The sequence below is a fragment of the Lissotriton helveticus genome, chromosome 1_1, assembly GCF_964261635.1.
Source record: "Lissotriton helveticus chromosome 1_1, aLisHel1.1, whole genome shotgun sequence".
Taxonomy (NCBI): domain Eukaryota; kingdom Metazoa; phylum Chordata; class Amphibia; order Caudata; family Salamandridae; genus Lissotriton; species Lissotriton helveticus.
In genome coordinates this window covers 217,850,715-217,874,514 of record NC_136057.1, presented here as the reverse complement: position 1 = coordinate 217,874,514, position 23,800 = coordinate 217,850,715, and the positions used below count along the sequence as shown (strand labels likewise).

At 37.2% G+C, this 23,800-nt stretch overlaps 17 non-coding genes across 17 annotated transcripts; all 17 read left to right on the top strand.

Annotated features, from left to right (window-relative positions):
* The first annotated feature begins 1,043 nt into the window (after positions 1-1,043).
* On the top strand, positions 1,044-1,116 carry TRNAK-UUU (transfer RNA lysine (anticodon UUU)). The gene has a single exon. It is a non-coding gene; the product is annotated as a tRNA-Lys (tRNA).
* A 327-nt stretch (positions 1,117-1,443) lies between these two features.
* On the top strand, positions 1,444-1,534 carry TRNAR-UCU (transfer RNA arginine (anticodon UCU)). Its single transcript is given in 2 exon segments — positions 1,444-1,480; positions 1,499-1,534. It is a non-coding gene; the product is annotated as a tRNA-Arg (tRNA).
* A 1,918-nt stretch (positions 1,535-3,452) lies between these two features.
* TRNAR-UCU (transfer RNA arginine (anticodon UCU)) lies at positions 3,453-3,543 on the top strand. Its single transcript is given in 2 exon segments — positions 3,453-3,489; positions 3,508-3,543. It is a non-coding gene; the product is annotated as a tRNA-Arg (tRNA).
* Positions 3,544-5,061: 1,518 nt separating this feature from the next.
* On the top strand, positions 5,062-5,134 carry TRNAK-UUU (transfer RNA lysine (anticodon UUU)). The gene has a single exon. It is a non-coding gene; the product is annotated as a tRNA-Lys (tRNA).
* Positions 5,135-5,461: 327 nt separating this feature from the next.
* Positions 5,462-5,552, top strand: TRNAR-UCU (transfer RNA arginine (anticodon UCU)). Its single transcript is given in 2 exon segments — positions 5,462-5,498; positions 5,517-5,552. It is a non-coding gene; the product is annotated as a tRNA-Arg (tRNA).
* Positions 5,553-7,070: 1,518 nt separating this feature from the next.
* Positions 7,071-7,143, top strand: TRNAK-UUU (transfer RNA lysine (anticodon UUU)). The gene has a single exon. It is a non-coding gene; the product is annotated as a tRNA-Lys (tRNA).
* A 327-nt stretch (positions 7,144-7,470) lies between these two features.
* Positions 7,471-7,561, top strand: TRNAR-UCU (transfer RNA arginine (anticodon UCU)). The gene is given in 2 exon segments: positions 7,471-7,507; positions 7,526-7,561. It is a non-coding gene; the product is annotated as a tRNA-Arg (tRNA).
* A 1,518-nt stretch (positions 7,562-9,079) lies between these two features.
* On the top strand, positions 9,080-9,152 carry TRNAK-UUU (transfer RNA lysine (anticodon UUU)). Its single transcript has one exon. It is a non-coding gene; the product is annotated as a tRNA-Lys (tRNA).
* Positions 9,153-9,481: 329 nt separating this feature from the next.
* On the top strand, positions 9,482-9,572 carry TRNAR-UCU (transfer RNA arginine (anticodon UCU)). The gene is given in 2 exon segments: positions 9,482-9,518; positions 9,537-9,572. It is a non-coding gene; the product is annotated as a tRNA-Arg (tRNA).
* A 1,918-nt stretch (positions 9,573-11,490) lies between these two features.
* On the top strand, positions 11,491-11,581 carry TRNAR-UCU (transfer RNA arginine (anticodon UCU)). The gene is given in 2 exon segments: positions 11,491-11,527; positions 11,546-11,581. It is a non-coding gene; the product is annotated as a tRNA-Arg (tRNA).
* A 1,920-nt stretch (positions 11,582-13,501) lies between these two features.
* On the top strand, positions 13,502-13,592 carry TRNAR-UCU (transfer RNA arginine (anticodon UCU)). The gene is given in 2 exon segments: positions 13,502-13,538; positions 13,557-13,592. It is a non-coding gene; the product is annotated as a tRNA-Arg (tRNA).
* Positions 13,593-15,510: 1,918 nt separating this feature from the next.
* Positions 15,511-15,601, top strand: TRNAR-UCU (transfer RNA arginine (anticodon UCU)). Its single transcript is given in 2 exon segments — positions 15,511-15,547; positions 15,566-15,601. It is a non-coding gene; the product is annotated as a tRNA-Arg (tRNA).
* Positions 15,602-17,518: 1,917 nt separating this feature from the next.
* On the top strand, positions 17,519-17,609 carry TRNAR-UCU (transfer RNA arginine (anticodon UCU)). Its single transcript is given in 2 exon segments — positions 17,519-17,555; positions 17,574-17,609. It is a non-coding gene; the product is annotated as a tRNA-Arg (tRNA).
* A 1,920-nt stretch (positions 17,610-19,529) lies between these two features.
* On the top strand, positions 19,530-19,620 carry TRNAR-UCU (transfer RNA arginine (anticodon UCU)). The gene is given in 2 exon segments: positions 19,530-19,566; positions 19,585-19,620. It is a non-coding gene; the product is annotated as a tRNA-Arg (tRNA).
* Positions 19,621-21,538: 1,918 nt separating this feature from the next.
* TRNAR-UCU (transfer RNA arginine (anticodon UCU)) lies at positions 21,539-21,629 on the top strand. The gene is given in 2 exon segments: positions 21,539-21,575; positions 21,594-21,629. It is a non-coding gene; the product is annotated as a tRNA-Arg (tRNA).
* A 1,517-nt stretch (positions 21,630-23,146) lies between these two features.
* Positions 23,147-23,219, top strand: TRNAK-UUU (transfer RNA lysine (anticodon UUU)). Its single transcript has one exon. It is a non-coding gene; the product is annotated as a tRNA-Lys (tRNA).
* A 327-nt stretch (positions 23,220-23,546) lies between these two features.
* On the top strand, positions 23,547-23,637 carry TRNAR-UCU (transfer RNA arginine (anticodon UCU)). The gene is given in 2 exon segments: positions 23,547-23,583; positions 23,602-23,637. It is a non-coding gene; the product is annotated as a tRNA-Arg (tRNA).
* The last annotated feature ends 163 nt before the right edge of the window (positions 23,638-23,800 follow it).

Sequence of the window (23,800 nt, the reverse complement as noted above, 5' to 3'; positions counted from 1 at the left end):
TCTTTTAATCTGAGGGCCCAGGGTTCAAGTCCCTGTTCAGGCGGCTTGGTTAAAGAAAAGGTATATCAATTGCATACTCTTTTCAGGATCCAATGAATGGGGAGTCCTATTCGAGATGTTTCAAAAAAGTCTTAATCAAGTCATTACATACCCATCTGTCTTCTACATTCTTTGACAAGGGTTAAGAAGACTTACCCAAACTGTATCATGTAGTTTGTTGATTATCTTTTACCCAATTCAATGTTCAAAATGTAAGGTAGTGTCCGATTAACTTGATAAAGTTGGTCAACAGCTGATAGGTCATCTTTTTATTTGTGAATCTCTGATCACCGTGTTGAATCAGGTCGGATCTCTAGTGCAATGGATAGCGGCTTGGAGTCCTAGACGAATGTAGCAAAAGCATTCAAAGGCTTTGTGTTCAAACACCAGCTGGGTCAATTTTATCCCTCCTCTTATTTTATAACTAATTGAAGCAGTAACAAGCAATGCCTGCGTCTGCATCACCAGAAACATTTACCAAAATGGCAGTGAAAGAAAGTCTACTTAAACAGAGACTGTTTGCTTTGAAAACATTGCATAATCTATGCCCAAGAGGAAGTTCCCAAAGAAACTGCTGAAAATGTATGTAATTTAGTAGGTAGTAATAGTATTTGGCACTTTATTGATTTCACAAGGTCATTTTAGACACATGATTTCTAAGTCAGCCGAAAATGAGATAGTACAAATTTCAGGATTTAAAATGGATTACGTGTGCTGCTGAAATTTCAAATGCTTAACACCTTCAATGCTACAGGAGATTTTCCTCCTGTGCTGAATGATCTGTAAATCCATTGTTCATGACGAGCTCAGCTCGTCATAAGCACACGACAAGTGTACTGCACGAAGAGCTGAGCTCGTCATGAGCATGGAAGGGGTTAAAACATCAATTTGTTATTAAACTCTACAAATTTGATTGCTAATATATGTAACCATATTAATACATAGAGTGTAGGTCAGTGTACGTCCACATTTGTTTAGCTGATTTTAAGACAGAGTATAGCAGAGCCTGGATAGCTCAGTCGGTAGAGCATCAGACTTTTAATCTGAGGGTCCAGGGTTCAAGTCCCTGTTCAGGCGGTTGCTTCCTTTCAAGAAAAATTACTCTAATTGGATGCTCTTTTTGTGTTCCCCTGCATGACGAATAAGATATTCCATTACTAAAATTGCAAAAACGTCTTTCATGGAGTTGTGAAATGCACATCTGCCTCATATATCATGTGCCATTTGACTAAACTTAAGTCGTACGTAGACTTACCTAAGGTATCATGTAACTTGAGACGGTGAATATAATTTCCCCAATTCAATATTCAAAATAAATCCATGGTTATAGTATCAAATGAACTTTATAAAGCTGATCAACATTATTTCATTTCAGAATATCTCTGCACCTAATTAGAGCGTATTGGCTCTGTGGCGCAATGGATAGCGCATTGGACTTCTAGGTGAATGTAAAAAAGATATTCAAAGGTTGTGGGTTCGAATCCCACCAGAGTCAGTTTTATCCCTATTTATTTCATAACTGTTTAAAAGAGTAATAAACAGTGCATGCATGCTTCTGCTTCACCAAAAAGGGCAGTGAAAGGAAGTCTATTTTAAATAGATACTATTCAAATTACGCAATCTTTGCAGAAGAGGAAATTGGCAGCTGTACTTATGAAAATGTAATTTACTCAGAAGTAAGATTTTGGGCCCTTCCTTAATTTTACAATGTCAATAAAAACATATGACTTCTAAGTCAGCAAAAAAAATGAGATAGTAGCAATTTCAGGACTTACAATAAGGTTAAATTTACTGAAGAGATTTCAAATGCTTGAAGTACCAATTCATTATTATATTCCGCGTATTCAGTACTTAATACCGGCAACCATCTTAAGAAACGTAGTGATAGTTGGGACACTTCCAAATGTTGATAAGGTCATTTTGTGGAGCGGCCTCTCCGAGCCTGGATAGCTCAGTCGGGAGAGCATCAGTCTTTTAATCTGAGGGCCCAGGGTTCAAGTCCCTGTTCAGGCGGCTTGGTTAAAGAAAAGGTATATCAATTGCATACTCTTTTCAGGATCCAATGAATGGGGAGTCCTATTCGAGATGTTTCAAAAAAGTCTTAATCAAGTCATTACATACCCATCTGTCTTCTACATTCTTTGACAAGGGTTAAGAAGACTTACCCAAACTGTATCATGTAGTTTGTTGATTATCTTTTACCCAATTCAATGTTCAAAATGTAAGGTAGTGTCCGATTAACTTGATAAAGTTGGTCAACAGCTGATAGGTCATCTTTTTATTTGTGAATCTCTGATCACCGTGTTGAATCAGGTCGGATCTCTAGTGCAATGGATAGCGGCTTGGAGTCCTAGACGAATGTAGCAAAAGCATTCAAAGGCTTTGTGTTCAAACACCAGCTGGGTCAATTTTATCCCTCCTCTTATTTTATAACTAATTGAAGCAGTAACAAGCAATGCCTGCGTCTGCATCACCAGAAACATTTACCAAAATGGCAGTGAAAGAAAGTCTACTTAAACAGAGACTGTTTGCTTTGAAAACATTGCATAATCTATGCCCAAGAGGAAGTTCCCAAAGAAACTGCTGAAAATGTATGTAATTTAGTAGGTAGTAATAGTATTTGGCACTTTATTGATTTCACAAGGTCATTTTAGACACATGATTTCTAAGTCAGCCGAAAATGAGATAGTACAAATTTCAGGATTTAAAATGGATTACGTGTGCTGCTGAAATTTCAAATGCTTAACACCTTCAATGCTACAGGAGATTTTCCTCCTGTGCTGAATGATCTGTAAATCCATTGTTCATGACGAGCTCAGCTCGTCATAAGCACACGACAAGTGTACTGCACGACGAGCTGAGCTCGTCATGAGCATGGAAGGGGTTAAAACATCAATTTGTTATTAAACTCTACAAATTTGATTGCTAATATATGTAACCATATTAATACACAGAGTGTAGGTCAGTGTACGTCCACATTTGTTTAGCTGATTTTAAGACAGAGTATAGCAGAGCCTGGATAGCTCAGTCCGTAGAGCATCAGACTTTTAATCTGAGGGTCCAGGGTTCAAGTCCCTGTTTAGGCGGTTGCTTCCTTTAAAGAAAAATTACTCTAATTGGATGCTCTTTTTGTGTTCCCCTGCATGACGAATAAGATATTCCATTACTAAAATTGCAAAAACGTCTTTCATGGAGTTGTGAAATGCACATCTGCCTCATATATCATGTGCCATTTGACTAAACTTAAGTCGTACGTAGACTTACCTAAGGTATCATGTAACTTGAGACGGTGAATATAATTTCCCCAATTCAATATTCAAAATAAATCCATGGTTATAGTATCAAATGAACTTTATAAAGCTGATCAACATTATTTCATTTCAGAATATCTCTGCACCTAATCAGAGCGTATTGGCTCTGTGGCGCAATGGATAGCGCATTGGACTTCTAGGTGAATGTAAAAAAGATATTCAAAGGTTGTGGGTTCAAATCCCACCAGAGTCAGTTTTATCCCTATTTACTTCATAACTGTTTAAAAGAGTAATAAACAGTGCATGTATGCTTCTGCTTCACCAAAAAGGGCAGTGAAAGGAAGTCTATTTTAAATAGATACTACTCAAATTACGCAATCTTTGCAGAAGAGGAAATTGTCAGCTGTACTTATGAAAATGTAATTTACTCAGAAGTAAGTTTTTGGGCCCTTCCTTCATTTTACAATGTCAATAAAAACATATGACTTCTAAGTCAGCAAAAAAAATTAGATAGTAGCAATTTCAGGACTTACAATAAGGTTACATTTACTGAAGAGATTTCAAATGCTTGAAGTACCAATTCATTATTATATTCCGCGTATTCAGTACTTAATACCGGCAACCATCTTAAGAAACGTAGTGATAGTTGGGACACTTCCAAATGTTGATAAGGTCATTTTGTGGAGCGGCCTCTCCGAGCCTGGATAGCTCAGTCGGGAGAGCATCAGTCTTTTAATCTGAGGGCCCAGGGTTCAAGTCCCTGTTCAGGCGGCTTGGTTAAAGAAAAGGTATATCAATTGCATACTCTTTTCAGGATCCAATGAATGGGGAGTCCTATTAGAGATGTTTCAAAAAAGTCTTAATCAAGTCATTACATACCCATCTGTCTTCTACATTCTTTGACAAGGGTTAAGAAGACTTACCCAAACTGTATCATGTAGTTTGTTGATTATCTTTTAACCAATTCAATGTTCAAAATGTAAGGTAGTGTCCGATTAACTTGATAAAGTTGGTCAACAGCTGATAGGTCATCTTTTTATTTGTGAATCTCTGATCACCGTGTTGAATCAGGTCGGATCTCTAGTGCAATGGATAGCGGCTTGGAGTCCTAGACGAATGTAGCAAAAGCATTCAAAGGCTTTGTGTTCAAACACCAGCTGGGTCAATTTTATCCCTCCTCTTATTTTATAACTAATTGAAACAGTAACAAGCAATGCCTGCGTCTGCATCACCAGAAACATTTACCAAAATGGCAGTGAAAGAAAGTCTACTTAAACAGAGACTGTTTGCTTTGAAAACATTGCATAATCTATGCCCAAGAGGAAATTCCCAAAGATACTGCTGAAAATGTATGTAATGTAGTAGGTAGTAATAGTATTTGGCACTTTATTGATTTCACAATGTCATTTTAGACACATGATTTCTAAGTCAGCCGAAAATGAGATAGTACAAATTTCAGGATTTAAAATGGATTACGTGTGCTGCTGAAATTTCAAATGCTTAACACCTTCAATGCTACAGGAGATTTTCCTCCTGTGCTGAATGATCTGTAAATCCATTGTTCATGACGAGCTCAGCTCGTCATAAGCACACGACAAGTGTACTGCACGAAGAGCTGAGCTCGTCATGAGCATGGAAGGGGTTAAAACATCAATTTGTTATTAAACTCTACAAATTTGATTGCTAATATATGTAACCATATTAATACATAGAGTGTAGGTCAGTGTACGTCCACATTTGTTTAGCTGATTTTAAGACAGAGTATAGCAGAGCCTGGATAGCTCAGTCGGTAGAGCATCAGACTTTTAATCTGAGGGTCCAGGGTTCAAGTCCCTGTTCAGGCGGTTGCTTCCTTTAAAGAAAAATTACTCTAATTGGATGCTCTTTTTGTGTTCCCCTGCATGACGAATAAGATATTCCATTACTAAAATTGCAAAAACGTCTTTCATGGAGTTGTGAAATGCACATCTGCCTCATATATCATGTGCCATTTGACTAAACTTAAGTCGTACGTAGACTTACCTAAGGTATCATGTAACTTGAGACGGTGAATATAATTTCCCCAATTCAATATTCAAAATAAATCCATGGTTATAGTATCAAATGAACTTTATAAAGCTGATCAACATTATTTCATTTCAGAATATCTCTGCACCTAATCAGAGCGTATTGGCTCTGTGGCGCAATGGATAGCGCATTGGACTTCTAGGTGAATGTAAAAAAGATATTCAAAGGTTGTGGGTTCAAATCCCACCAGAGTCAGTTTTATCCCTATTTACTTCATAACTGTTTAAAAGAGTAATAAACAGTGCATGCATGCTTCTGCTTCACCAAAAAGGGCAGTGAAAGGAAGTCTATTTTAAATAGATACTACTCAAATTACGCAATCTTTGCAGAAGAGGAAATTGTCAGCTGTACTTATGAAAATGTAATTTACTCAGAAGTAAGTTTTTGGGCCCTTCCTTCATTTTACAATGTCAATAAAAACATATGACTTCTAAGTCAGCAAAAAAAATTAGATAGTAGCAATTTCAGGACTTACAATAAGGTTACATTTACTGAAGAGATTTCAAATGCTTGAAGTACCAATTCATTATTATATTCCGCGTATTCAGTACTTAATACCGGCAACCATCTTAAGAAACGTAGTGATAGTTGGGACACTTCCAAATGTTGATAAGGTCATTTTGTGGAGCGGCCTCTCCGAGCCTGGATAGCTCAGTCGGGAGAGCATCAGTCTTTTAATCTGAGGGCCCAGGGTTCAAGTCCCTGTTCAGGCGGCTTGGTTAAAGAAAAGGTATATCAATTGCATACTCTTTTCAGGATCCAATGAATGGGGAGTCCTATTAGAGATGTTTCAAAAAAGTCTTAATCAAGTCATTACATACCCATCTGTCTTCTACATTCTTTGACAAGGGTTAAGAAGACTTACCCAAACTGTATCATGTAGTTTGTTGATTATCTTTTAACCAATTCAATGTTCAAAATGTAAGGTAGTGTCCGATTAACTTGATAAAGTTGGTCAACAGCTGATAGGTCATCTTTTTATTTGTGAATCTCTGATCACCGTGTTGAATCAGGTCGGATCTCTAGTGCAATGGATAGCGGCTTGGAGTCCTAGACGAATGTAGCAAAAGCATTCAAAGGCTTTGTGTTCAAACACCAGCTGGGTCAATTTTATCCCTCCTCTTATTTTATAACTAATTGAAACAGTAACAAGCAATGCCTGCGTCTGCATCACCAGAAACATTTACCAAAATGGCAGTGAAAGAAAGTCTACTTAAACAGAGACTGTTTGCTTTGAAAACATTGCATAATCTATGCCCAAGAGGAAATTCCCAAAGATACTGCTGAAAATGTATGTAATGTAGTAGGTAGTAATAGTATTTGGCACTTTATTGATTTCACAATGTCATTTTAGACACATGATTTCTAAGTCAGCCGAAAATGAGATAGTACAAATTTCAGGATTTAAAATGGATTACGTGTGCTGCTGAAATTTCAAATGCTTAACACCTTCAATGCTACAGGAGATTTTCCTCCTGTGCTGAATGATCTGTAAATCCATTGTTCATGACGAGCTCAGCTCGTCATAAGCACACGACAAGTGTACTGCACGAAGAGCTGAGCTCGTCATGAGCATGGAAGGGGTTAAAACATCAATTTGTTATTAAACTCTACAAATTTGATTGCTAATATATGTAACCATATTAATACATAGAGTGTAGGTCAGTGTACGTCCACATTTGTTTAGCTGATTTTAAGACAGAGTATAGCAGAGCCTGGATAGCTCAGTCGGTAGAGCATCAGACTTTTAATCTGAGGGTCCAGGGTTCAAGTCCCTGTTCAGGCGGTTGCTTCCTTTAAAGAAAAATTACTCTAATTGGATGCTCTTTTTGTGTTCCCCTGCATGACGAATAAGATATTCCATTACTAAAATTGCAAAAACGTCTTTCATGGAGTTGTGAAATGCACATCTGCCTCATATATCATGTGCCATTTGACTAAACTTAAGTCGTACGTAGACTTACCTAAGGTATCATGTAACTTGAGACGGTGAATATAATTTCCCCAATTCAATATTCAAAATAAATCCATGGTTATAGTATCAAATGAACTTTATAAAGCTGATCAACATTATTTCATTTCAGAATATCTCTGCACCTAATCAGAGCGTATTGGCTCTGTGGCGCAATGGATAGCGCATTGGACTTCTAGGTGAATGTAAAAAAGATATTCAAAGGTTGTGGGTTCAAATCCCACCAGAGTCAGTTTTATCCCTATTTACTTCATAACTGTTTAAAAGAGTAATAAACAGTGCATGCATGCTTCTGCTTCACCAAAAAGGGCAGTGAAAGGAAGTCTATTTTAAATAGATACTACTCAAATTACGCAATCTTTGCAGAAGAGGAAATTGTCAGCTGTACTTATGAAAATGTAATTTACTCAGAAGTAAGTTTTTGGGCCCTTCCTTCATTTTACAATGTCAATAAAAACATATGACTTCTAAGTCAGCAAAAAAAATTAGATAGTAGCAATTTCAGGACTTACAATAAGGTTACATTTACTGAAGAGATTTCAAATGCTTGAAGTACCAATTCATTATTATATTCCGCGTATTCAGTACTTAATACCGGCAACCATCTTAAGAAACGTAGTGATAGTTGGGACACTTCCAAATGTTGATAAGGTCATTTTGTGGAGCGGCCTCTCCGAGCCTGGATAGCTCAGTCGGGAGAGCATCAGTCTTTTAATCTGAGGGCCCAGGGTTCAAGTCCCTGTTCAGGCGGCTTGGTTAAAGAAAAGGTATATCAATTGCATACTCTTTTCAGGATCCAATGAATGGGGAGTCCTATTAGAGATGTTTCAAAAAAGTCTTAATCAAGTCATTACATACCCATCTGTCTTCTACATTCTTTGACAAGGGTTAAGAAGACTTACCCAAACTGTATCATGTAGTTTGTTGATTATCTTTTAACCAATTCAATGTTCAAAATGTAAGGTAGTGTCCGATTAACTTGATAAAGTTGGTCAACAGCTGATAGGTCATCTTTTTATTTGTGAATCTCTGATCACCGTGTTGAATCAGGTCGGATCTCTAGTGCAATGGATAGCGGCTTGGAGTCCTAGACGAATGTAGCAAAAGCATTCAAAGGCTTTGTGTTCAAACACCAGCTGGGTCAATTTTATCCCTCCTCTTATTTTATAACTAATTGAAACAGTAACAAGCAATGCCTGCGTCTGCATCACCAGAAACATTTACCAAAATGGCAGTGAAAGAAAGTCTACTTAAACAGAGACTGTTTGCTTTGAAAACATTGCATAATCTATGCCCAAGAGGAAATTCCCAAAGATACTGCTGAAAATGTATGTAATGTAGTAGGTAGTAATAGTATTTGGCACTTTATTGATTTCACAATGTCATTTTAGACACATGATTTCTAAGTCAGCCGAAAATGAGATAGTACAAATTTCAGGATTTAAAATGGATTACGTGTGCTGCTGAAATTTCAAATGCTTAACACCTTCAATGCTACAGGAGATTTTCCTCCTGTGCTGAATGATCTGTAAATCCATTGTTCATGACGAGCTCAGCTCGTCATAAGCACACGACAAGTGTACTGCACGAAGAGCTGAGCTCGTCATGAGCATGGAAGGGGTTAAAACATCAATTTGTTATTAAACTCTACAAATTTGATTGCTAATATATGTAACCATATTAATACATAGAGTGTAGGTCAGTGTACGTCCACATTTGTTTAGCTGATTTTAAGACAGAGTATAGCAGAGCCTGGATAGCTCAGTCGGTAGAGCATCAGACTTTTAATCTGAGGGTCCAGGGTTCAAGTCCCTGTTCAGGCGGTTGCTTCCTTTCAAGAAAAATTACTCTAATTGGATGCTCTTTTTGTGTTCCCCTGCATGACGAATAAGATATTCCATTACTAAAATTGCAAAAACGTCTTTCATGGAGTTGTGAAATGCACATCTGCCTCATATATCATGTGCCATTTGACTAAACTTAAGTCGTACGTAGACTTACCTAAGGTATCATGTAACTTGAGACGGTGAATATATAATTTCCCCAATTCAATATTCAAAATAAATCCATGGTTATAGTATCAAATGAACTTTATAAAGCTGATCAACATTATTTCATTTCAGAATATCTCTGCACCTAATTAGAGCGTATTGGCTCTGTGGCGCAATGGATAGCGCATTGGACTTCTAGGTGAATGTAAAAAAGATATTCAAAGGTTGTGGGTTCGAATCCCACCAGAGTCAGTTTTATCCCTATTTATTTCATAACTGTTTAAAAGAGTAATAAACAGTGCATGCATGCTTCTGCTTCACCAAAAAGGGCAGTGAAAGGAAGTCTATTTTAAATAGATACTATTCAAATTACGCAATCTTTGCAGAAGAGGAAATTGGCAGCTGTACTTATGAAAATGTAATTTACTCAGAAGTAAGATTTTGGGCCCTTCCTTAATTTTACAATGTCAATAAAAACATATGACTTCTAAGTCAGCAAAAAAAATGAGATAGTAGCAATTTCAGGACTTACAATAAGGTTAAATTTACTGAAGAGATTTCAAATGCTTGAAGTACCAATTCATTATTATATTCCGCGTATTCAGTACTTAATACCGGCAACCATCTTAAGAAACGTAGTGATAGTTGGGACACTTCCAAATGTTGATAAGGTCATTTTGTGGAGCGGCCTCTCCGAGCCTGGATAGCTCAGTCGGGAGAGCATCAGTCTTTTAATCTGAGGGCCCAGGGTTCAAGTCCCTGTTCAGGCGGCTTGGTTAAAGAAAAGGTATATCAATTGCATACTCTTTTCAGGATCCAATGAATGGGGAGTCCTATTCGAGATGTTTCAAAAAAGTCTTAATCAAGTCATTACATACCCATCTGTCTTCTACATTCTTTGACAAGGGTTAAGAAGACTTACCCAAACTGTATCATGTAGTTTGTTGATTATCTTTTACCCAATTCAATGTTCAAAATGTAAGGTAGTGTCCGATTAACTTGATAAAGTTGGTCAACAGCTGATAGGTCATCTTTTTATTTGTGAATCTCTGATCACCGTGTTGAATCAGGTCGGATCTCTAGTGCAATGGATAGCGGCTTGGAGTCCTAGACGAATGTAGCAAAAGCATTCAAAGGCTTTGTGTTCAAACACCAGCTGGGTCAATTTTATCCCTCCTCTTATTTTATAACTAATTGAAGCAGTAACAAGCAATGCCTGCGTCTGCATCACCAGAAACATTTACCAAAATGGCAGTGAAAGAAAGTCTACTTAAACAGAGACTGTTTGCTTTGAAAACATTGCATAATCTATGCCCAAGAGGAAGTTCCCAAAGAAACTGCTGAAAATGTATGTAATTTAGTAGGTAGTAATAGTATTTGGCACTTTATTGATTTCACAAGGTCATTTTAGACACATGATTTCTAAGTCAGCCGAAAATGAGATAGTACAAATTTCAGGATTTAAAATGGATTACGTGTGCTGCTGAAATTTCAAATGCTTAACACCTTCAATGCTACAGGAGATTTTCCTCCTGTGCTGAATGATCTGTAAATCCATTGTTCATGACGAGCTCAGCTCGTCATAAGCACACGACAAGTGTACTGCACGACGAGCTGAGCTCGTCATGAGCATGGAAGGGGTTAAAACATCAATTTGTTATTAAACTCTACAAATTTGATTGCTAATATATGTAACCATATTAATACACAGAGTGTAGGTCAGTGTACGTCCACATTTGTTTAGCTGATTTTAAGACAGAGTATAGCAGAGCCTGGATAGCTCAGTCCGTAGAGCATCAGACTTTTAATCTGAGGGTCCAGGGTTCAAGTCCCTGTTCAGGCGGTTGCTTCCTTTAAAGAAAAATTACTCTAATTGGATGCTCTTTTTGTGTTCCCCTGCATGACGAATAAGATATTCCATTACTAAAATTGCAAAAACGTCTTTCATGGAGTTGTGAAATGCACATCTGCCTCATATATCATGTGCCATTTGACTAAACTTAAGTCGTACGTAGACTTACCTAAGGTATCATGTAACTTGAGACGGTGAATATAATTTCCCCAATTCAATATTCAAAATAAATCCATGGTTATAGTATCAAATGAACTTTATAAAGCTGATCAACATTATTTCATTTCAGAATATCTCTGCACCTAATCAGAGCGTATTGGCTCTGTGGCGCAATGGATAGCGCATTGGACTTCTAGGTGAATGTAAAAAAGATATTCAAAGGTTGTGGGTTCAAATCCCACCAGAGTCAGTTTTATCCCTATTTACTTCATAACTGTTTAAAAGAGTAATAAACAGTGCATGCATGCTTCTGCTTCACCAAAAAGGGCAGTGAAAGGAAGTCTATTTTAAATAGATACTACTCAAATTACGCAATCTTTGCAGAAGAGGAAATTGTCAGCTGTACTTATGAAAATGTAATTTACTCAGAAGTAAGTTTTTGGGCCCTTCCTTCATTTTACAATGTCAATAAAAACATATGACTTCTAAGTCAGCAAAAAAAATTAGATAGTAGCAATTTCAGGACTTACAATAAGGTTACATTTACTGAAGAGATTTCAAATGCTTGAAGTACCAATTCATTATTATATTCCGCGTATTCAGTACTTAATACCGGCAACCATCTTAAGAAACGTAGTGATAGTTGGGACACTTCCAAATGTTGATAAGGTCATTTTGTGGAGCGGCCTCTCCGAGCCTGGATAGCTCAGTCGGGAGAGCATCAGTCTTTTAATCTGAGGGCCCAGGGTTCAAGTCCCTGTTCAGGCGGCTTGGTTAAAGAAAAGGTATATCAATTGCATACTCTTTTCAGGATCCAATGAATGGGGAGTCCTATTAGAGATGTTTCAAAAAAGTCTTAATCAAGTCATTACATACCCATCTGTCTTCTACATTCTTTGACAAGGGTTAAGAAGACTTACCCAAACTGTATCATGTAGTTTGTTGATTATCTTTTAACCAATTCAATGTTCAAAATGTAAGGTAGTGTCCGATTAACTTGATAAAGTTGGTCAACAGCTGATAGGTCATCTTTTTATTTGTGAATCTCTGATCACCGTGTTGAATCAGGTCGGATCTCTAGTGCAATGGATAGCGGCTTGGAGTCCTAGACGAATGTAGCAAAAGCATTCAAAGGCTTTGTGTTCAAACACCAGCTGGGTCAATTTTATCCCTCCTCTTATTTTATAACTAATTGAAACAGTAACAAGCAATGCCTGCGTCTGCATCACCAGAAACATTTACCAAAATGGCAGTGAAAGAAAGTCTACTTAAACAGAGTGTGTTTGCTTTGAAAACACTGCATAATCTATGCCCAAGAGGAAGTTCCCAAAGAAACTGCTGAAAATGTATGTAATTTAGTAGGTAGTAATAGTATTTGGCACTTTATTGATTTCACAAGGTCATTTTAGACACATGATTTCTAAGTCAGCCGAAAATGAGATAGTACAAATTTCAGGATTTAAAATGGATTACGTGTGCTGCTGAAATTTCAAATGCTTAACACCTTCAATGCTACAGGAGATTTTCCTCCTGTGCTGAATGATCTGTAAATCCATTGTTCATGACGAGCTCAGCTCGTCATAAGCACACGACAAGTGTACTGCACCACGAGCTGAGCTCGTCATGAGCATGGAAGGGGTTAAAACATCAATTTGTTATTAAACTCTACAAATTTGATTGCTAATATATGTAACCATATTAATACACAGAGTGTAGGTCAGTGTACGTCCACATTTGTTTAGCTGATTTTAAGACAGAGTATAGCAGAGCCTGGATAGCTCAGTCGGTAGAGCATCAGACTTTTAATCTGAGAGTCCAGGGTTCAAGTCCCTGTTCAGGCGGTTGCTTCCTTTAAAGAAAAATTACTCTAATTGGATGCTCTTTTTGTGTTCCCCTGCATGACGAAAATAAGATATTCCATTACTAAAATTGCAAAAACGTCTTTCATGGAGTTGTGAAATGCACATCTGCCTCATATATCATGTGCCATTTGACAAAACTTAAGTCGTACGTAGACTTACCTAAGGTATCATGTAACTTGAGACGGTGAATATAATTTCCCCAATTCAATATTCAAAATAAATCCATGGTTATAGTATCAAATGAACTTTATAAAGCTGATCAACATTATTTCATTTCAGAATATCTCTGCACCTAATCAGAACGTATTGGCTCTGTGGCGCAATGGATAGCGCATTGGACTTCTAGGTGAATGTAAAAAAGATATTCAAAGGTTGTGGGTTCGAATCCCACCAGAGTCAGTTTTATCCCTATTTACTTCATAACTGTTTAAAAGAGTAATAAACAGTGCATGCATGCTTCTGCTTCACCAAAAAGGGCAGTGAAAGGAAGTCTATTTTAAATAGATACTATTCAAATTACGCAATCTTTGCAGAAGAGGAAATTGGCAGCTGTACTTATGAAAATGTAATTTACTCAGAAGTAAGATTTTGGGCCCTTCCTTAATTTTACAATGTCAATAAAAACATATGACTTCTAAGTCAGCAAAAAAAATGAGATAGTAGCAATTTCAGGACTTACAATAAGGTTAAATTTACTGAAGAGATTTCCAATTCTTGAAGTACCAATTCATTATTATATTCCGCGTATTCAGTACTTAATACCGGCAACCATCTTAAGAAACGTAGTGATAGTTGGGACACTTCCAAATGTTGATAAGGCCATTTTGTGGAGCGGCCTCTCCGAGCCTGGATAGCTCAGTCGGGAGAGCATCAGTCTTTTAATCTGAGGGCCCAGGGTTCAAGTCCCTGTTCAGGCGGCTTGGTTAAAGAAAAGGTATATCAATTGCATACTCTTTTCAGGATCCAATGAATGGGGAGTCCTATTCGAGATGTTTCAAAAAAGTCTTAATCAAGTCATTACATACCCATCTGTCTTCTACATTCTTTGACAAGGGTTAAGAAGACTTACCCAAACTGTATCATGTAGTTTGTTGATTATCTTTTACCCAATTCAATGTTCAAAATGTAAGGTAGTGTCCGATTAACTTGATAAAGTTGGTCAACAGCTGATAGGTCATCTTTTTATTTGTGAATCTCTGATCACCGTGTTGAATCAGGTCGGATCTCTAGTGCAATGGATAGCGGCTTGGAGTCCTAGACGAATGTAGCAAAAGCATTCAAAGGCTTTGTGTTCAAACACCAGCTGGGTCAATTTTATCCCTCCTCTTATTTTATAACTAATTGAAACAGTAACAAGCAATGCCTGCGTCTGCATCACCAGAAACATTTACCAAAATGGCAGTGAAAGAAAGTCTACTTAAACAGAGTGTGTTTGCTTTGAAAACATTGCATAATCTATGCCCAAGAGGAAGTTCCCAAAGAAACTGCTGAAAATGTATGTAATTTAGTAGGTAGTAATAGTATTTGGCACTTTATTGATTTCACAAGGTCATTTTAGACACATGATTTCTAAGTCAGCCGAAAATGAGATAGTACAAATTTCAGGATTTAAAATGGATTACGTGTGCTGCTGAAATTTCAAATGCTTAACACCTTCAATGCTACAGGAGATTTTCCTCCTGTGCTGAATGATCTGTAAATCCATTGTTCATGACGAGCTCAGCTCGTCATAAGCACACGACAAGTGTACTGCACGACGAGCTGAGCTCGTCATGAGCATGGAAGGGGTTAAAACATCAATTTGTTATTAAACTCTACAAATTTGATTGCTAATATATGTAACCATATTAATACACAGAGTGTAGGTCAGTGTACGTCCACATTTGTTTAGCTGATTTTAAGACAGAGTATAGCAGAGCCTGGATAGCTCAGTCGGTAGAGCATCAGACTTTTAATCTGAGAGTCCAGGGTTCAAGTCCCTGTTCAGGCGGTTGCTTCCTTTAAAGAAAAATTACTCTAATTGGATGCTCTTTTTGTGTTCCCCTGCATGACGAATAAGATATTCCATTACTAAAATTGCAAAAACGTCTTTCATGGAGTTGTGAAATGCACATCTGCCTCATATATCATGTGCCATTTGACTAAACTTAAGTCGTACGTAGACTTACCTAAGGTATCATGTAACTTGAGACGGTGAATATAATTTCCCCAATTCAATATTCAAAATAAATCCATGGTTATAGTATCAAATGAACTTTATAAAGCTGATCAACATTATTTCATTTCAGAATATCTCTGCACCTCATCAGAGTGTATTGGCTCTGTGGCGCAATGGATAGCGCATTGGACTTCTAGGTGAATGTAAAAAAGATATTCAAAGGTTGTGGGTTCGAATCCCACCAGAGTCATTTTTATCACTATTTATTTCATAACTGTTTAAAAGAGTAATAAACAGTGCATGCATGCTTCTGCTTCACCAAAAAGGGCAGTGAAAGGAAGTCGATTTTAAATAGATACTATTCAAGTTACGCAATCTTTGCAGAAGAGGAAATTGGCAGCTGTACTTATGAAAATGTAATTTACTCAGAAGTAAGATTTTGGGCCCTTCCTAAATTTTACAATGTCAATAAAAACATATGAATTCTAAGTCAGCAAAAAAAATGAGATAGTAGCAATTTCAGGACTTACAATAAGGTTAAATTTACTGAAGAGATTTCAAATGCTTGAAGTACCAATTCATTATTATATTCCGCGTATTCAGTACTTAATACCGGCAACCATCTTAAGAAACGTAGTGATAGTTGGGACACTTCCAAATGTTGATAAGGTCATTTTGTGGAGCGCCCTCTCCGAGCCTGGATAGCTCAGTCGGGAGAGCATCAGACTTTTAATCTGAGGGCCCAGGGTTCAAGTCCCTGTTCAGGCGGCTTGGTTAAAAAAAGGTATATCAATTGCATACTCTTTTCAGGATCCAATGAATGGGGAGTCCTATTAGAGATGTTTCAAAAAAGTCTTAATCAAGTCATTACATACCCATCTGTCTTCTACATTCTTTGACAAGGGTTAAGAAGACTTACCCAAACTGTATCATGTAGTTTGTTGATTATCTTTTACCCAATTCAATGTTCAAAATGTAAGGTAGTGTCCGATTAACTTGATAAAGTTGGTCAACAGCTGATAGGTCATCTTTTTATTTGTGAATCTCTGATCACCGTGTTGAATCAGGTCGGATCTCTAGTGCAATGGATAGCGGCTTGGAGTCCTAGACGAATGTAGCAAAAGCATTCAAAGGCTTTGTGTTCAAACACCAGCTGGGTCAATTTTATCCCTCCTCTTATTTTATAACTAATTGAAACAGTAACAAGCAATGCCTGCGTCTGCATCACCAGAAACATTTACCAAAATGGCAGTGAAAGAAAGTCTACTTAAACAGAGACTGTTTGCTTTGAAAACATTGCATAATCTATGCCCAAGAGGAAATTCCCAAAGATACTGCTGAAAATGTATGTAATGTAGTAGGTAGTAATAGTATTTGGCACTTTATTGATTTCACAATGTCATTTTAGACACATGATTTCTAAGTCAGCCGAAAATGAGATAGTACAAATTTCAGGATTTAAAATGGATTACGTGTGCTGCTGAAATTTCAAATGCTTAACACCTTCAATGCTACAGGAGATTTTCCTCCTGTGCTGAATGATCTGTAAATCCATTGTTCATGACGAGCTCAGCTCGTCATAAGCACACGACAAGTGTACTGCACGACGAGCTGAGCTCGTCATGAGCATGGAAGGGGTTAAAACATCAATTTGTTATTAAACTCTACAAATTTGATTGCTAATATATGTAACCATATTAATACACAGAGTGTAGGTCAGTGTACGTCCACATTTGTTTAGCTGATTTTAAGACAGAGTATAGCAGAGCCTGGATAGCTCAGTCCGTAGAGCATCAGACTTTTAATCTGAGGGTCCAGGGTTCAAGTCCCTGTTTAGGCGGTTGCTTCCTTTAAAGAAAAATTACTCTAATTGGATGCTCTTTTTGTGTTCCCCTGCATGACGAATAAGATATTCCATTACTAAAATTGCAAAAACGTCTTTCATGGAGTTGTGAAATGCACATCTGCCTCATATATCATGTGCCATTTGACTAAACTTAAGTCGTACGTAGACTTACCTAAGGTATCATGTAACTTGAGACGGTGAATATAATTTCCCCAATTCAATATTCAAAATAAATCCATGGTTATAGTATCAAATGAACTTTATAAAGCTGATCAACATTATTTCATTTCAGAATATCTCTGCACCTAATCAGAGCGTATTGGCTCTGTGGCGCAATGGATAGCGCATTGGACTTCTAGGTGAATGTAAAAAAGATATTCAAAGGTTGTGGGTTCAAATCCCACCAGAGTCAGTTTTATCCCTATTTACTTCATAACTGTTTAAAAGAGTAATAAACAGTGCATGCATGCTTCTGCTTCACCAAAAAGGGCAGTGAAAGGAAGTCTATTTTAAATAGATACTACTCAAATTACGCAATCTTTGCAGAAGAGGAAATTGTCAGCTGTACTTATGAAAATGTAATTTACTCAGAAGTAAGTTTTTGGGCCCTTCCTTCATTTTACAATGTCAATAAAAACATATGACTTCTAAGTCAGCAAAAAAAAATAGATAGTAGCAATTTCAGGACTTACAATAAGGTTACATTTACTGAAGAGATTTCAAATGCTTGAAGTACCAATTCATTATTATATTCCGCGTATTCAGTACTTAATACCGGCAACCATCTTAAGAAACGTAGTGATAGTTGGGACACTTCCAAATGTTGATAAGGTCATTTTGTGGAGCAGCCTCTCCGAGCCTGGATAGCTCAGTCGGGAGAGCATCAGTCTTTTAATCTGAGGGCCCAGGGTTCAAGTCCCTGTTCAGGCGGCTTGGTTAAAGAAAAGGTATATCAATTGCATACTCTTTTCAGGATCCAATGAATGGGGAGTCCTATTAGAGATGTTTCAAAAAAGTCTTAATCAAGTCATTACATACCCATCTGTCTTCTACATTCTTTGACAAGGGTTAAGAAGACTTACCCAAACTGTATCATGTAGTTTGTTGATTATCTTTTAACCAATTCAATGTTCAAAATGTAAGGTAGTGTCCGATTAACTTGATAAAGTTGGTCAACAGCTGATAGGTCATCTTTTTATTTGTGAATCTCTGATCACCGTGTTGAATCAGGTCGGATCTCTAGTGCAATGGATAGCGGCTTGGAGTCCTAGACGAATGTAGCAAAAGCATTCAAAGGCTTTGTGTTCAAACACCAGCTGGGTCAATTTTATCCCTCCTCTTATTTTATAACTAATTGAAACAGTAACAAGCAATGCCTGCGTCTGCATCACCAGAAACATTTACCAAAATGGCAGTGAAAGAAAGTCTACTTAAACAGAGTGTGTTTGCTTTGAAAACACTGCATAATCTATGCCCAAGAGGAAGTTCCCAAAGAAACTGCTGAAAATGTATGTAATTTAGTAGGTAGTAATAGTATTTGGCACTTTATTGATTTCACAAGGTCATTTTAGACACATGATTTCTAAGTCAGCCGAAAATGAGATAGTACAAATTTCAGGATTTAAAATGGATTACGTGTGCTGCTGAAATTTCAAATGCTTAACACCTTCAATGCTACAGGAGATTTTCCTCCTGTGCTGAATGATCTGTAAATCCATTGTTCATGACGAGCTCAGCTCGTCATAAGCACACGACAAGTGTACTGCACCACGAGCTGAGCTCGTCATGAGCATGGAAGGGGTTAAAACATCAATTTGTTATTAAACTCTACAAATTTGATTGCTAATATATGTAACCATATTAATACACAGAGTGTAGGTCAGTGTACGTCCACATTTGTTTAGCTGATTTTAAGACAGAGTATAGCAGAGCCTGGATAGCTCAGTCGGTAGAGCATCAGACTTTTAATCTGAGAGTCCAGGGTTCAAGTCCCTGTTCAGGCGGTTGCTTCCTTTAAAGAAAAATTACTCTAATTGGATGCTCTTTTTGTGTTCCCCTGCATGACGAAAATAAGATATTCCATTACTAAAATTGCAAAAACGTCTTTCATGGAGTTGTGAAATGCACATCTGCCTCATATATCATGTGCCATTTGACTAAACTTAAGTCGTACGTAGACTTACCTAAGGTATCATGTAACTTGAGACGGTGAATATAATTTCCCCAATTCAATATTCAAAATAAATCCATGGTTATAGTATCAAATGAACTTTATAAAGCTGATCAACATTATTTCATTTCAGAATATCTCTGCACCTAATCAGAACGTATTGGCTCTGTGGCGCAATGGATAGCGCATTGGACTTCTAGGTGAATGTAAAAAAGATATTCAAAGGTTGTGGGTTCGAATCCCACCAGAGTCAGTTTTATCCCTATTTACTTCATAACTGTTTAAAAGAGTAATAAACAGTGCATGCATGCTTCTGCTTCACCAAAAAGGGCAGTGAAAGGAAGTCTATTTTAAATAGATACTATTCAAATTACGCAATCTTTGCAGAAGAGGAAATTGGCAGCTGTACTTATGAAAATGTAATTTACTCAGAAGTAAGATTTTGGGCCCTTCCTTAATTTTACAATGTCAATAAAAACATATGACTTCTAAGTCAGCAAAAAAAATGAGATAGTAGCAATTTCAGGACTTACAATAAGGTTAAATTTACTGAAGAGATTTCCAATTCTTGAAGTACCAATTCATTATTATATTCCGCGTATTCAGTACTTAATACCGGCAACCATCTTAAGAAACGTAGTGATAGTTGGGACACTTCCAAATGTTGATAAGGTCATTTTGTGGAGCGGCCTCTCCGAGCCTGGATAGCTCAGTCGGGAGAGCATCAGTCTTTTAATCTGAGGGCCCAGGGTTCAAGTCCCTGTTCAGGCGGCTTGGTTAAAGAAAAGGTATATCAATTGCATACTCTTTTCAGGATCCAATGAATGGGGAGTCCTATTCGAGATGTTTCAAAAAAGTCTTAATCAAGTCATTACATACCCATCTGTCTTCTACATTCTTTGACAAGGGTTAAGAAGACTTACCCAAACTGTATCATGTAGTTTGTTGATTATCTTTTACCCAATTCAATGTTCAAAATGTAAGGTAGTGTCCGATTAACTTGATAAAGTTGGTCAACAGCTGATAGGTCATCTTTTTATTTGTGAATCTCTGATCACCGTGTTGAATCAGGTCGGATCTCTAGTGCAATGGATAGCGGCTTGGAGTCCTAGACGAATGTAGCAAAAGCATTCAAAGGCTTTGTGTTCAAACACCAGCTGGGTCAATTTTATCCCTCCTCTTATTTTATAACTAATTGAAACAGTAACAAGCAATGCCTGCGTCTGCATCACCAGAAACATTTACCAAAATGGCAGTGAAAGAAAGTCTACTTAAACAGAGTGTGTTTGCTTTGAAAACATTGCATAATCTATGCCCAAGAGGAAGTTCCCAAAGAAACTGCTGAAAATGTATGTAATTTAGTAGGTAGTAAGAGTATTTGGCACTTTATTGATTTCACAAGGTCATTTTAGACACATGATTTCTAAGTCAGCCGAAAATGAGATAGTACAAATTTCAGGATTTAAAATGGATTACGTGTGCTGCTGAAATTTCAAATGCTTAACACCTTCAATGCTACAGGAGATTTTCCTCCTGTGCTGAATGATCTGTAAATCCATTGTTCATGACGAGCTCAGCTCGTCATAAGCACACGACAAGTGTACTGCACGACGAGCTGAGCTCGTCATGAGCATGGAAGGGGTTAAAACATCAATTTGTTATTAAACTCTACAAATTTGATTGCTAATATATGTAACCATATTAATACACAGAGTGTAGGTCAGTGTACGTCCACATTTGTTTAGCTGATTTTAAGACAGAGTATAGCAGAGCCTGGATAGCTCAGTCGGTAGAGCATCAGACTTTTAATCTGAGAGTCCAGGGTTCAAGTCCCTGTTCAGGCGGTTGCTTCCTTTAAAGAAAAATTACTCTAATTGGATGCTCTTTTTGTGTTCCCCTGCATGACGAATAAGATATTCCATTACTAAAATTGCAAAAACGTCTTTCATGGAGTTGTGAAATGCACATCTGCCTCATATATCATGTGCCATTTGACTAAACTTAAGTCGTACGTAGACTTACCTAAGGTATCATGTAACTTGAGACGGTGAATATAATTTCCCCAATTCAATATTCAAAATAAATCCATGGTTATAGTATCAAATGAACTTTATAAAGCTGATCAACATTATTTCATTTCAGAATATCTCTGCACCTCATCAGAGTGTATTGGCTCTGTGGCGCAATGGATAGCGCATTGGACTTCTAGGTGAATGTAAAAAAGATATTCAAAGGTTGTGGGTTCGAATCCCACCAGAGTCATTTTTATCACTATTTATTTCATAACTGTTTAAAAGAGTAATAAACAGTGCATGCATGCTTCTGCTTCACCAAAAAGGGCAGTGAAAGGAAGTCTATTTTAAATAGATACTATTCAAGTTACGCAATCTTTGCAGAAGAGGAAATTGGCAGCTGTACTTATGAAAATGTAATTTACTCAGAAGTAAGATTTTGGGCCCTTCCTTAATTTTACAATGTCAATAAAAACATATGAATTCTAAGTCAGCAAAAAAAATGAGATAGTAGCAATTTCAGGACTTACAATAAGGTTAAATTTACTGAAGAGATTTCAAATGCTTGAAGTACCAATTCATTATTATATTCCGCGTATTCAGTACTTAATACCGGCAACCATCTTAAGAAACGTAGTGATAGTTGGGACACTTCCAAATGTTGATAAGGTCATTTTGTGGAGCGCCCTCTCCGAGCCTGGATAGCTCAGTCGGGAGAGCATCAGACTTTTAATCTGAGGGCCCAGGGTTCAAGTCCCTGTTCAGGCGGCTTGGTTAAAAAAAGGTATATCAATTGCATACTCTTTTCAGGATCCAATGAATGGGGAGTCCTATTAGAGATGTTTCAAAAAAGTCTTAATCAAGTCATTACATACCCATCTGTCTTCTACATTCTTTGACAAGGGTTAAGAAGACTTACCCAAACTGTATCATGTAGTTTGTTGATTATCTTTTACCCAATTCAATGTTCAAAATGTAAGGTAGTGTCCGATTAACTTGATAAAGTTGGTCAACAGCTGATAGGTCATCTTTTTATTTGTGAATCTCTGATCACCGTGTTGAATCAGGTCGGATCTCTAGTGCAATGGATAGCGGCTTGGAGTCCTAGACGAATGTAGCAAAAGCATTCAAAGGCTTTGTGTTCAAACACCAGCTGGGTCAATTTTATCCCTCCTCTTATTTTATAACTAATTGAAACAGTAACAAGCAATGCCTGCGTCTGCATCACCAGAAACATTTACCAAAATGGCAGTGAAAGAAAGTCTACTTAAACAGAGACTGTTTGCTTTGAAAACATTGCATAATCTATGCCCAAGAGGAAATTCCCAAAGATACTGCTGAAAATGTATGTAATGTAGTAGGTAGTAATAGTATTTGGCACTTTATTGATTTCACAATGTCATTTTAGACACATGATTTCTAAGTCAGCCGAAAATGAGATAGTACAAATTTCAGGATTTAAAATGGATTACGTGTGCTGCTGAAATTTCAAATGCTTAACACCTTCAATGCTACAGGAGATTTTCCTCCTGTGCTGAATGATCTGTAAATCCATTGTTCATGACGAGCTCAGCTCGTCATAAGCACACGACAAGTGTACTGCACGAAGAGCTGAGCTCGTCATGAGCATGGAAGGGGTTAAAACATCAATTTGTTATTAAACTCTACAAATTTGATTGCTAATATATGTAACCATATTAATACATAGAGTGTAGGTCAGTGTACGTCCACATTTGTTTAGCTGATTTTAAGACAGAGTATAGCAGAGCCTGGATAGCTCAGTCGGTAGAGCATCAGACTTTTAATCTGAGGGTCCAGGGTTCAAGTCCCTGTTCAGGCGGTTGCTTCCTTTAAAGAAAAATTACTCTAATTGGATGCTCTTTTTGTGTTCCCCTGCATGACGAATAAGATATTCCATTACTAAAATTGCAAAAACGTCTTTCATGGAGTTGTGAAATGCACATCTGCCTCATATATCATGTGCCATTTGACTAAACTTAAGTCGTACGTAGACTTACCTAAGGTATCATGTAACTTGAGACGGTGAATATAATTTCCCCAATTCAATATTCAAAATAAATCCATGGTTATAGTATCAAATGAACTTTATAAAGCTGATCAACATTATTTCATTTCAGAATATCTCTGCACCTAATTAGAGCGTATTGGCTCTGTGGCGCAATGGATAGCGCATTGGACTTCTAGGTGAATGTAAAAAAGATATTCAAAGGTTGTGGGTTCGAATCCCACCAGAGTCAGTTTTATCCCTATTTATTTCATAACTGTTTAAAAGAGTAATAAACAGTGCATGCATGATTCTGCTTCACCAAAAAGGGCAGTGAAAGGAAGTCTATTTTAAATAGATCCTATTCAAATTACGCAATCTTTGCAGAAGAGGAAATTGGCAGCTGTACTTATGAA